The sequence below is a fragment of the Myotis yumanensis genome, unplaced genomic scaffold (assembly GCF_028538775.1).
Source record: "Myotis yumanensis isolate MYYU_CA2020_CCGP unplaced genomic scaffold, mMyoYum1.0.hap1 SCAF_3, whole genome shotgun sequence".
NCBI lineage: Eukaryota > Metazoa > Chordata > Mammalia > Chiroptera > Vespertilionidae > Myotis > Myotis yumanensis.
In genome coordinates this window covers 141,775,684-141,789,073 of record NW_027223754.1, presented here as the reverse complement: position 1 = coordinate 141,789,073, position 13,390 = coordinate 141,775,684, and the positions used below count along the sequence as shown (strand labels likewise).

The 13,390-nt window shown below is 44.1% G+C and overlaps 1 pseudogene; it reads left to right on the top strand.

The window, feature by feature from the left end:
- Positions 1-12,761: 12,761 nt before the first annotated feature.
- Positions 12,762-13,105, top strand: LOC139005360 (dynein light chain 1, cytoplasmic-like; annotated as a pseudogene).
- Positions 13,106-13,390: the final 285 nt, after the last annotated feature.

Genomic DNA, 13,390 nt, shown 5'->3' with positions numbered 1-13,390 from the left:
AAATAATAAAATGAGAAGTGTCTTTTATTGAATATCTAGTGAATGCTTTATATGATGATGATAATGATGATGTTAACAGTAATAATAATAAACTATGTGCCAGTACTATTCTAAGCACTTTAGGTATATTATGTCCATTAACTAATTTTATTTTTATTTTTTTAATTAAATCTTTATTGTTCAGATTATTACATTGGTTCCTCTTTTTTCCCACCATAACTCCCCTCCACCCAGTTCCCACCCCACCCTCCGCCCTCACTTCCCACCCACTGTCCTAATCCATAGGTGCATGATTATTGTCCAATCTCTTCCCTCACACCCACACCCCTTCCCCCCCGCCCCAAGAATAGTCAGTCCATTCCCTTTCTATGTCCCTGATTCTATTACAATCACCAGTTCATACTGTTTATCAGATTATTTATTTACTTGATTTTTAGATTCACTTGTTGATAGATGTGTATTTGTTGTTCATAATTTGTATCTTTACCTTTTTCTTCTTCTTCCTCTTCTTAAAGGATACCTTTCAGCATTTCATATAATACTGGTTTGGTAGTGATGAACTTCTTTAGCTTTTTCTTATCTGTGAAGCTCTTTATCTGGCCTTCACTTCTGAATGATAGCTTTGCTGGATAAAGTAGTCTTGGTTGTAGGTTCTTGGTATTCATCACTTTGAATATTTCTTGCCACTCCCTTCTGGCCTGCATAGTTTCTGTTGAGAAATCATCTGACAGTCGTATGGGTACTCCCTTGTAGGTAACTGATTTTCTTTCTCTTGCTGCTTTTAGGATTCTCTCTTTGTCTTTTGCTCTTGGCATTTTAATTATGATGTGTCTTGGTGTGGTCCTCTGCTGGGAGCCGGTCCATCCTTGCTGCTTGACACAGTCACTGCAGGGAAGAAACATCTGCACAGCATGTTTCAAGGGACCTGGCGTATATGGCATACTGTTCTTAATATGTTTGCTCCCCTTCTTGGCGCTATGTGTTTTAACCAAGGTCACCTCTCCGAGAAAGGTTGTTTCCCCAGGTAGGAATTTTTCCCTGAAGTTAGGGAGGGAATAAAACCCCTTAACTAAGTGCCAGGTGGGTAGTTAATCACTTTAACTAAGAACAATCACTCTTAAGCTACATAATCTTTACTCCCTGGAAAAAGAAACGCCCTAACCTTTGGAATAGAAATTGACAGGATTAAAATCAACTGGTATAAATACAGATGTAACAAGACAACAGAAGACAGAACCTAGAAACAGAACCAAGCAAGAGAACCTGGCTGAAGAACCTAGAGACAGAACCTAGAGACAGGACTTGGCTGGAGATCCTAGACAGAACCTAGGGACAGAACCTAGACACAGAACCTAGAGACAGAACCTAGGGACAGAACCTAGACACAGAACCTGGCTACAGAACCTGGATAGAACCTGGCGACAGAACCTGACTGGAGATCCTGGACAAAACTTGGCTGGAGAACCTAGTGACAGATCCTGGCTAGAGATCCTGGCTAGGCTGCTGATCAACTGAATGCTGACTCTGTGTCATTCCTTCTTCACCGACTCTGTCCACACCTATGGGGAACCCCTGGACCTGCTGGGGCTGGTCCTCTTTGGATTCCATTTGTTTGGGGTTCTCTGCGCTTCCTAGACTTGGAAGTCTATTTCTTTCACCAGGTAGGGGAAGTTTTCTGTCATTATTTCTTCAAATAGTTTTCTGTCATTATTTCTTGCCCTCTCTCTTTTTCTGGCACCCCTATAATTTGGATGTTGGTAAGCTTGAAGCTGTCCCAAAGGCTCCTTACACTATCTTCATATTTTTGGATTATTTTTTCATTTTGCTTTTCCGGTTGGGTGTTTTTTGCTTCTTCATATTTCAAATCTTTGACTTGATTCTTGCGATCCTCTGGTCTGCTGTTGGGAGTCTGTATAATATTCTTTATTTCAGTCAGTGTATGCTTAATTTCTAGTTGGTTCTTTATCACAACATCGAGGGTTTCACTAGATTTCTTGAAGATCTATCTCACTACATTTATCGGCGGTCTCACCAGTCTTCTTGAAGATCTTACTACATTTATCGGTGGTCTCACAAGTCTTTTCGAGGGCCTTATTAAATTTATCGGCGGCTTCTTGACAGTTCTTTAAAGACCTTAAAAGTGTGATTTTGAACTCTATATCCAGCAGTTTGCTTTCCTCCATTTCTGTCGTTTGTGTCCTGTTTCTTTGTCTCGGCATTTTTTATGCTTCCCTGTGTCGATAGGGTGCCTTTCTGTGCTAAGTGTCCCAATTACCTGAGGTAGACACTCTTGGTGCACCCCCTTGTGGGCTTTGTGCACAGTCTTGTTGTAATTAAGACTTGATTGTTGTAGTTATCACTGGGAGGAATTGACCTCCAGGCCAATTGTCAGTGAGAATCAGCTGTGTCTACAGTGGGAGAACTTCTGTGCTGGAGACACTCCTCTGGGGCTAGACTTGCTTTGATAGGGCTTTGGTGCTCACTGAGTCTGCCCCCTGAGTGTGTCTTTTATGGTTCCACAGAGCTGCAAACTGGATGGTCCCACTCTGACCTCTGGGCTTCCTGGCTCCTGGATCTCTAGGGAGGTGCTAATCTAGCCTTTGCCTGCAGCTATACAGCAAAAGTCTCCCTGCACTGGCTTGGGCGGGAGGGTCCCAGGGGATCAACAGGATGGGGCTAGCAGTTATGGCTACTCTCAGTCTTGCCCTCAGAGGCTCTGCTTCTCAGTGTCCCAGTAATTGCTGCAAGCCCCTCCAAGAGAAAGCTGCCCTAGGGTTCTGACCGATGCCAGACAGTCCCGCTTCTCCCGTATGAGTCTGGGTCCCTAGAGACTCGACCAGAACTGGAGTTCAGAGCCTGAGACTCCCTCCCGATTGAAAACGACAACCGTGCCCTCAGCTGCCAGCCCTCTCCGCATGCGCTCCGCACCTTAGTATTTTACTTCTGTACTGCACCTCCTCTGAGTCTCGGTATGCTTTTCGCTTTCCTTCTAGTTGTAGAATTTCCACTCAGCCAGCCTTCCTGTGGTTCTGGATGATGTCTCTTCCGTCTTTCAGTTGTATTTTTGAAGTGGTTGTTCGAGGCAGCATTCTCTGATGTTTACCTATGCCTCCATCTTGGTTTCTCCTTGTTCATTAACTAATTTTAATTCTCTGATCTGTACTGGGTGAGCACTACTACTATTATCCATAGTATTCACATCTCACAGATGGATAAACAGAGTTGCAGAGTATTTAAATAACTTGCCCAAGATCACAAAGGTATATATAAGGTCTCATTTGGTTCTTTCAACAGCTAATTCCATGAGATAGGTTTTATCATTTCCATTCTGCAGATGAGAAAACTGCGACTGAGAAGACCAAAGTATATTTGAGGACACAGGGCCAGGAAGTTGGAGATGCTGTGCTTGACACCCAGGAACTCCCAGAGCATACCCCTGCCACGTGGTCCCCACACGTCTCTGGAAGTCAAGAAATCGGCTTGGAGTCTTCCTGAGACCTGAAGAGCCTCGAAGGAAGACTTTATTTACACTTAATTGTCAGCGCTCATTATCCAGTGGGGTAATCTACCTCTCCATCTTTCATTAGACTTAATACTGCTTTTCAGTGAAATAAATAATAAGCTTGGATTTCGCCAATCCCTGGGAATCCCATACATGCTACATTTCCTGCGGGGACATGAGGCTTTTGCATCTTTCTCCTATAAGAATGGTTATAATCGATCTGGGGGGCCTCCCCAGGCAACAAATGAATAGAGTAATGGGTTGATTAACAAATCCTTAAGAAGCTACTTTATAGTAAATTGCATGTTGTTTTTTTAATTAGAAAGAAAATTGGTGCTAACAACACTAGAGAATATTGCAGCCAGGTAGGATAAAAATGTCCCCAACAGCCACCCGTCCCAGGATGAAGAGAGACAGCACAGGGCACAAATGGTAGGTTTGTCTTCCACTGGCACCTCCTCTGCTGTAGCCATCACTCTCCACCTAGATCCCCAACCCTGGTCCTACATTGAAATCAGGATGGATCCAAGTGACTCCAGTTCAGTCACACCGATTGATTACCCAGTGACCTGAATGCATTTCAACCCAGTACTTCAACAACATTCATATTTTATAAGGTGCTTATCTATGTCTCATTTGAGGGCAAAATCCGTGGCTCTTGATTAACTAAAGTTCATGAAGTCCGCCAAGGGTAAAGAGATAATTTCTGAAAAACCTCTACCAGACCCCTCAAGTAACATTTATTGGCTTATTTATTTATTTGTCAGTGAGTTCATTTGGAGCAGAGACTACATCTTACTCAAGTGTTTATCACAGACCTTATCGAAGTTCCTGGCAAGTACAAAATATAGAATATTAAATAATACTTATTCAATATGTATTGAATGAATAAATGAAATGGAGATAGATGATGAACTAGAACCACACAACAGTGGTTTCCTGTCTCTCAAGTACTCCCAAACATACACATGTACACACACACACACACACACACAAATACCACATGCACACACATGTGCCCACATATGCACACACACACATACACACATCACTACCCACACAAACACTGTCCTAAGGATTGGCTGAGGAATAGCTAAAAGGGACCACTGCTTGGGATAAGTGGTTACAAGAGCCACTAGTCCTTGTCACTTAATTCTTTCAGAGGCAACCAGAACTGGAATCCCTCTTGCCGGACCCCGCACCTCCACCCTCACCCCCTCCTCCCTTACCTGCCCAGGCAGGAGCAGGGCAGGGCTCCTTCCTGCATCTCCCTGAGCCTCAAGTCAGCTCCAACTCTCCTGCTGATCAACACTCTCAGCCATAGATTTTTTTTTTCTGCATTTAAATTCTCTTCAAATAGCACTGGAAATCTTGCTGGCCCTTACTTTTGACCCTAAATTAAACATCGTACCGCTACCTTCTCTCTTATCCTCAGCTCTGGTAATGCAGTCTCCAACAAGATGTGTAAAAACTCTCTGTGGTAGCCTTCACAATGACACTAATGGTGGCCCACAGAAGTAAATGTAGCAAGAGCAGCAGGTGGTACCTTTCAAGCCTTTACTAGGTGCCAAGGCTGTGTATGCATCTCCTTGTTAAGTCCTCCCAACAATTCTTTGAAGGAGATATTATTGTTATCATTATTATTATTATGCTCATCCCCCTTTTTAATAGATGAGAGACTGAGTCTTAAAGGATTAAAATGCCCACAGTCACACAAGGGGGAAGCTGGTACTATAGTCCATGAAATTTGACAACAAAGCAAATCTTACTTCCAATATATCAGTTATTCTGTACAGGCCAATTACCTGGGGTTGCAGAGTGAATATTGGAAAGGCCCTGGTTTGAGTCCTGGTTGTGTCACTGTGTGTTTGGGGCAAGTTCCTTGACCTCTCTGTTTCCGCATCTGTAAACTTCAGATGACAATAACTAATGTATAGATTTATTGTGGGCATTAGAAGAGGTAAGACACATGAAGCATCTTACCAAAGTGTCTGGCACCAGGAATGGATCAATAATACCTTCTTTCTTTTTCCCACCCCACTGCTTGTAGTCCTTATTCTGTGATAATGTCAGAGAAAAATGTGTTAAATCCTCTGTCTGAATCCCAAGAAAAGTAGATCACCTCAAGCTGCTAGCGAGATTGAATAATTTAAAAACAAAACCAAAATTTTCAACACTGGGAGAAGCACAGCGCAGGCAGGTAGTCTGTACCAGACATGCTGCAGAAAATCCAGGAGAGAGCTGTGGTGTTCGTCCTCAAGACACAGCCCTCCAGGCTGGTGAGTGACACCCCTGTAGAGATTTTTATTCAGCTGGGCACTCCTACACATTTCACACAGAGCAGAGACACTCTGTGGCAGAATCATCAAAGATACTGATTCCCCCAACAAAATGGATTGACACAAGTCTTAAAGCTTATTTTACACTTTAAATGTAAATGCGTAAGTGCTCCAATCAAAAGACATAAAGTAGCTGAATTGATAAGAAAACAAGACCCATACGGGCTGTCTACAAGAGACCCACCTCAGAGGGAAAGACACACTGAAACTAAAAGTAAAAGAATGGAAAAAGATATTTAATGCAAATGGAAATGGAAAAAAAAGGCTGGGGTAGCAATACTTACATCAGACAAAATAGACTTTAAGAAGTATAGAGTTTCAGGTCAGGTTTGGAAGCTGAGAAAAGTTCTGGAGATGGAAAGTGGTGATGGTTGCAAAAAAATGTAAATGTTCTTAATGATAGTGAACTGTACACTTAAAAATTGGTTAAAATGGTAAATTTCATGTGTATATTTTTCTGCAACTAAGAAAACTAAATTAAAGAACAGTATTAGCAAAAACATATAATATTCAAGAAATTATATGAAAATAAAATATATTTCAAGCCCAAGCTAAAAAAGAAAAAAAGGTAATGATTTTAGACTCCTTACAGATATAATCTAGAACAGTAAATTTTTGCTTTCTGCTTATTAAAGAGCCCAGAAATTTTGAATAAAAGTAAGGTGGCATAAAAGAGCTGTATCTATATAGAAACAGAGTTGAGAAAGATTATGTCCCACAGTAAAATACTTAAAACAGTTGATACTAATAGTTGGGTTTCAATTACTTTACTGTTTACCTAAAAGTAGGTTTTTTGTTTTGCTTTGTTTTTGGTGGTTGTTTTTTTACCCCTAGATTTTTATTCAAGCTTATAAAACCAACTGTCTCAATTCTTAGTATCATGCAGAAGTTTAGAAACAGGATTAACACCTGCTGAAATATGATATTGTTTCTTGGCTCTGGTACAGATTTCTTGTGAAATAGAATGAGTGAATTTCAGGTAAGCAAATACAAACAGAAATGTCAGTCTATTCAAACCTCCCTTCCCTGGCTGAGATTCATATCTAGCTAAATTGATATATAGCAGCACTCTACAGTCTTAAGAATTATGTTTTTTGAAAGTCTTCTAATAGAATGATGACCACAAAATGTGTGTATTCACAGTCTCTAACTCAGGATCCAGCATGTGGTAAGCACTAGCTACTTTACAGTAATTGCAGAAGTACTGGAAGTGGTAATAATAATAGTATCTATTATCCTATGTACCAGGCACTAAAATATATTCATTCATATGCATTTACAATTTCAAAATAAGGCCTAGCCATGAAGCAGGAATTAGCATTCCCATTTTACAGAGGAGAGAACAGGTTCAGAAAGGTATCAAGCCTGCTGTGTGGTAGAGCTGAGTATTGGCTCTAGGATTGTCTAATTTGAAGCCCGTGCATGCCTTGCTCTGCGAGACCAGGCTGTACTGAACAGGACTGACTGGGAAATTAGCAAGGTGTGTCCAGACCATGACCCTCAGAAACCATCCAAGGACATCCAGTCACCTGGCCATCTTGGCCTCCTCATTCTCTTTTCTTCATGCCCCTGCCATCTCTTTTCTCCCCAACCCCAGGAAAATCTGGCTGAGAAGAAACACACTAGGGAGAGCGTGTGGGGGCTGGAGGTAGGGTTTAGACATGGCCCTGGGTAATAGAACATGTATGTTTGGTTGGTCCAAGTCGAATGCCCTGGCATAGGGGTGCTATGAGTTGACAAAACCAAGCGGGCATTCTTCTGCTTGCCGAACAGCCAATGCTGGTGTCCGTAGATCGCTGCTCTTTGAAGCTCTTGTGCTCTGTTTACAGTTATGCCTTAGTCATTAGTCAACAGGGCCTTTGGGAGAGAGAGTTCTGAGAATACTTCCTGTCAGGTTTTTCCCAGCCCTCCTTTGGAATGAATGCCTCCGCAATCCACTTTGTAACCCTGTGGGTGATCCAATTGCCCAAAGGGACTCTTGTTGCTCCAAAGGGTTCCCAGCACTCAACCTCAAAAATAGCTCAGGGCTCAGTGAGACCTTGTTGAAATAGTCCCTGCTTTTGCTTAAAAACACAACCTGGCCTAGTCTCTGCAAGTCACCCATGAAGAATTATTTTGCTACTTACTTTTTACCGTATATGTCACTGCAGGGTCGTAATCTGTACACTTCTTTTGGCACCTCTGGGAACTGGGACTGGTTGCTAGGGTTCCTCTATCTGTGCGGAACCCCTGGGCCTTCCAGGAGAAACAGCAAAGGGACTTGGGTCTTGACATTCACTCACCTGGGACACTGGGATCAGCACTCCCCAGTGAGGAGGGGAGGCAGACGCTGCCCTGGTTTCCTGGAGGAGCAGAGGAAGAGGTAAGAACATGACTTGATTGTCGGTGAGCACGCCATTAGGGTGGGGGGTTCGTAAGGCAGCTAGGGACAGGTTTGTGGGGACCCACACTTTCTAACATCATGCACACTGGGATCTCAGCTGGCGTTGTCCCAGGCCCAGGGAAGCCGTTCTAAGCCCTCCGGGATGACAGGGCTTTCTGAGATCCTGGAGCCGAGTCTTGCTTTTCCAGTTTACACTGTGGTCCTGCTTTCCTACAGGCTTCGTGTTGACCCTTTCGTCAGAGCTGTTATCAGCCCGTCCTGTCCCCATGGCTGCTGCCCGTCCCCTGTCACAGCCGCCCCAGTCTGTCCCTCCAGGGCCTTCGAGTCAGGCTTTCAGAGTCGGCTTTTTCAATTTGCACCAGACACCAAGCAACCAACCAGCAAGCCGTCTCCAGTGGTCGGCAAACATGAGCCAACAGAGCCAAACATTAGTCAACAGAGCCAAATATCAATAGGACAACAATTGAAATTTCTTTTGAGAGCCAAATTTTTTAAACTTAAACTATATAGGTAGGTACATTGTTAATAACTTAATTAGGGTACTCCTAAGGCTTAGGAAGAGCCACACTCAAGGGGCCAAAGAGCCGCATGTGGCTTGCGAGCCACAGTTTGCCGACCACGGGTCTAGACCTTTTAGGAAAGGAGGTGAGGAGGCAGAGGTGAGTGGTGGAGGGCTCAAATCACAAACTCACTGCTGCCCAGTGAGTGGCTGGGGACACTCAGGTTTCTTAACAGCACTAGGCTAGCAGGAGGATGGATGGGCGGCTTTCCCCTTGCTGCCACTGGGCTGACTTCCCCCTGCAGGCTCGCACGAGGCCCAGCCTTCCCCCAGCCACTTGTGATTCTCCACCAAACCCCATCTCCATCCCAGCTTGTCTCCTTTGCTGGTGATGCGCTGTCACACTCTGACTCCCAAGCTCACTACCAAGGAAGTCAGAGCTGCTCCTCTCCTAGAATCCTGACACCCTGAGGGCCAGGCATCCATGAGAGACGCCTCCTTGGCAAGAGGCAGCCAATCAATGATTCTCTCACAGCACCTGTGAGCACTGTCATGTTAAGTGGTCAGACATGCACTGCACGCTGATCCCGTGGGGCAGGGCGGGCAGGGGAAGGCACAGACCGGGACAGGAGTCAAAGACGAGGGCCCCTTCCACGTAGTGGGCAAATGGTCCAGATGTCCAGTGCAAGGCCTGGCAGAGATGAGGGTGCAGGCAGACCAAGGTGGGATGCTGGGAGGAGACAGACACACAGCTCTTGGCAAGATGCTCCCTGCTGGACACCATCGTCACCTACTCTAGAAGGCACAGGAAGAACCAAGCAAAAAAAAAAGAGTTTCCTCATTACCCTTCTAGGCTATTTGTCCTTTATCTTCTCTTTGTAAGAGCTGGGGTTTGCATCCCTACTCAAAAGCTCTCCCCCTTCTGCTCCCTAGAAAACTCTATCTTGTTTTTTACACCTCTACCCTCTCTGTAACTTCTACAGCACTGAGAAAACTGGCCCTCCTAGGAAACTTACACACACACACACACACACACACATACACCGCAATCTACGTCACACACTTGAAATTTCCCTGCCTCCTCCAGGTGGGAGGTGGACGGGCTCCTGGTGACACGGCGGAGCCTCTCACACCTACGGCGCAACCTGGACTCTGAAGCCTGACCCAAGCCCTCACTCTGCAGACTCGGAGGCAGCTGTTTCAGGCAGAGTCTGCAGAGTCTCCAACGGCAACTGAAACACCAGCTGGGAGGAGAAAGGCCTGGGCTCCCACACTGAGCCTCACACGCCTCTTGACCTCATGGAGGCACTGCCTTCATTAACGGGGCCCCGAGGATTAGGCTGAGCACAGTCAGCCCCAAGGAAGATGAAGGAGCCGGAAGAAACTGACTTACCCTGAGTCTCACAGTGATATCATTTCCACCAAAGCACCCACTCGGGGTTGGGGCACAGCCAAACGAGTGAGTCAGAGTAGGAGGGGCTGCAGGTGGGCGGCAGGGCGGCATCCCTTCTGCCATGCCACAGATCCCCTTAAAACGTTTGTTTTTAATTTTTTAAATATATTTTTATTTCTTTCAGAGAGGAAGGGAGAGAGAGAGAGAAACGTCAGTGATGAGAGAGAATCATTGATTGGCTGCCTCCTGCGCACCCCGTACCAGGGATCGAGTCCACAACCCGGGCATGTGCCCTGACCAGGAGCCACACCAGCAGGGCTAAAATGCTTGTTTTTTAAAAAGGGGAGAAGCAAGAGGGCCAGAAGGGGCTTTAATAAATTACAAAAAAATAAATAAATAAAATCGAGGCATGGTGAGAATGAGGTGAAGGCTAAGTGGTTAGTGGGCCAGCTCTTGAGTCTCCATCCCCCCCGCCTACATTTTACCAGTAGCTCCTTTCTGCCTGTGTTCTGTGCCTGTGCCCTCGGCCCACTGATGGAGAGTCCTAAAGCCTTCCCATTCACCGTGACTCATGTGTTGTCCTTGGGTGAGGGCAAAGGCTTAGCCTTGGCAGGTGGGGGGTCTCTGGGATGACAGGATGTTCTGATTAATCCCCATAGGAAGTGATGCTTCTCCTTGCAGTTGGGAGATGGGGCTTCCATTCCATTCCTTATAAAGGCATGTGTTTTTCTTGAATAAATGCTAAATAAAACCAGCCTTTATGTTTTTTCCCCTTGATCTGCAACCCCATTACTCCATAAATAAAATGACGCCTTCAAAGCACACAGACTGCTCTGCAGGGTGGTCTGGGGAGACAACCGCAGACTGTGCGATGGCCTATGACACCACACTCTTCTCTGGAAAGTCATGCGGGCCACACAGCTGCCCCCGCCAGGCCACGAGGCCCAGAGAAAGTGAGCCCCGCTGTGCTCGGTCTCCCCCATCCCTGCTGACTCTGGGGGCTGGAGGTCAGCTTCCCACTGTGGAAGGAGCAGGGCCTCCAGAGGCTCCCGGAGCTGCGGGATTGCCTCCTGGTCTTGGGAACCATCTAACTTCTGTGAGAGTTTCTTTTCCTAGCAGGAAAAGGGAGATAACAATGCCTACCTCATGGCACCGTTATAATAAAAGACCTGCCATTAAGTATATGCTCCAAAACAATAGTAACTATTATTGCTAAATTTTTATTCCCTCAATCACTGGTTACATTATTGAAGTAAAACCCTGCTCACTGGAGTGCTCAGTTAATAGAGGATTTAGTTTACCTAAAACAAATTTTCTGCATAACACAAGTCTTTCCGAAGTAACCATTTTCATTTCTGGTCATGGTGCAGAAAATAATTCTAGATCAGTGATGGCTAACCATTTGAGCTCGGCGTGTCAGCATTTTGAAAAAGCCTTAATTAACTCTGGTGCCGTGTCACATATAGAAATTTTTTGATATTTGCAACCATACGAAAACAAAGATTTATATTTTTGATATTTATTTTATATATTTAAATGCCATTTAACAAAGAAAAATCAACCAAAAAAATGAGTTGGCGTGTCACCTCTGACATGCATGTCATAGGTTCGCCATCGCCGTTCTACATCATGTTAAAATGCTTCCAAACTTCAGAGAGGAACTGGGTGCTTGGTCCATTTTGCATCTTGCATCACTCTGAGCAGTACTTCTCATTGTACCATTGTGTTCTCATTGGGTTGAGTTGAAGGCATATTGGGCTGTCAACACAATACAACAAAAACAAAAACAAATTCTACAAATGAGCATGTTCTAATTTAGTTTCCTCCTTTTTCCTAAGGAAAGAGGTGGGGGAAAGCATAGAATAAAACAGATGGTTCTGAAGGCTGATGGAGATTTCTGCTGTCTGTGATTCCAGTGGATTGAAATGAAGGGGTCGTGAGGTGTCCTTAGCAAACACTGGAGACAAGCTCTTCCTAGATTTTTGCCTAAATAGTTCCTTGGTGTTGTATCTAAACTTGCTAAGAGAACATTTTGATCTATGGATGTAAGCTGTAAACAAAACCCCTTCCTTTCTTATCTTCTCTCAAATCCCAATGCAGAGAGAGAGATGACATAAAACCATCTCTCTAACTATCTATCTCTCATTTGGATATAAAGTACATATTAAGCATTAAGTACTAGAAGGAAATGCTAGGATAGATTAATGACAGTTACTGATCACATTTATTGATCATCTACGACTATACAGAGTGCTTGTACGTACATTATTTACTTTAATCATCACAATAGCTCTACGGGACATATTTTCTTATTCCCATTTTACACATAAGAAAACTGAAATCAAAATGTTAGGTGACTTGTGCAAAGTCACACAGCTTATGCAAGGCAGAGCTAAGAGTCGATCCAGGTCCTCTGAAGTCAAAGTCTATACTCTTTCCAAAGAAAGGCAACTGAATCTAGAATAGCTAATGGTTGTAAAATATTATAATTGAAAGGGAGCAATTGGAGACATATCTTTACTTTAAAAAGGAGGAGGAGATGCGCCATGGCTTCAGTAGCTGTGGCTTCTCCCGCTGGGTCTGAGCCTCACCAGCCCCTCCCCCAGGAGACATTTGCAGTGGGCCAGCCCTGCTCCACTGTAACCATGTGTGACCACAAGGCGGTGATCAAAAATGCCAATATGTCAGGGGAGATGCAGCAGGACTCCGTGGAATGTGCTACTCGGGTGTTGGAGAAATATAACATAGAGAAGGATATTGCGGTGCATGTTAGAGGAGTTTGATAAGAAGTACAATCCCCTGTCACTGAATCGTGGAGAAGAACTTTGGTGCCGTGTCACATATAGAAATTTTTTGATATTTGCAACCATAGTAAAACAAAGATTTATATTTTTGATATTTATTTTGGTTTTATGTGACACATGAAACCAAACACTTCATCTATTTCTACCTGGGCCAAGTGGCCATTCTTCTGTTCAAATCTGGTTAAAAGCATGGACTGTACCACATACCCAGTGATTCATCCAAAGAATAAGGATTGCAGCCTAACTTCCAAATACCAGAGACTGACATCTTCAGCCTTGCTTAAAGGAACATCTTGATCTTGAACCTTTCTTGTGTTGTTTTGTATAGGGCAGTGGTCGGCAAACTCATTAGTCAACAGAGCCAAATATCAACAGTACAACAATTGAAATTTCTTTTGAGAGCCAAATTTTTATATATATATATATATATATTGATTTTTTACAGAGAGGAAGGGAGAGGGATAGAGAGT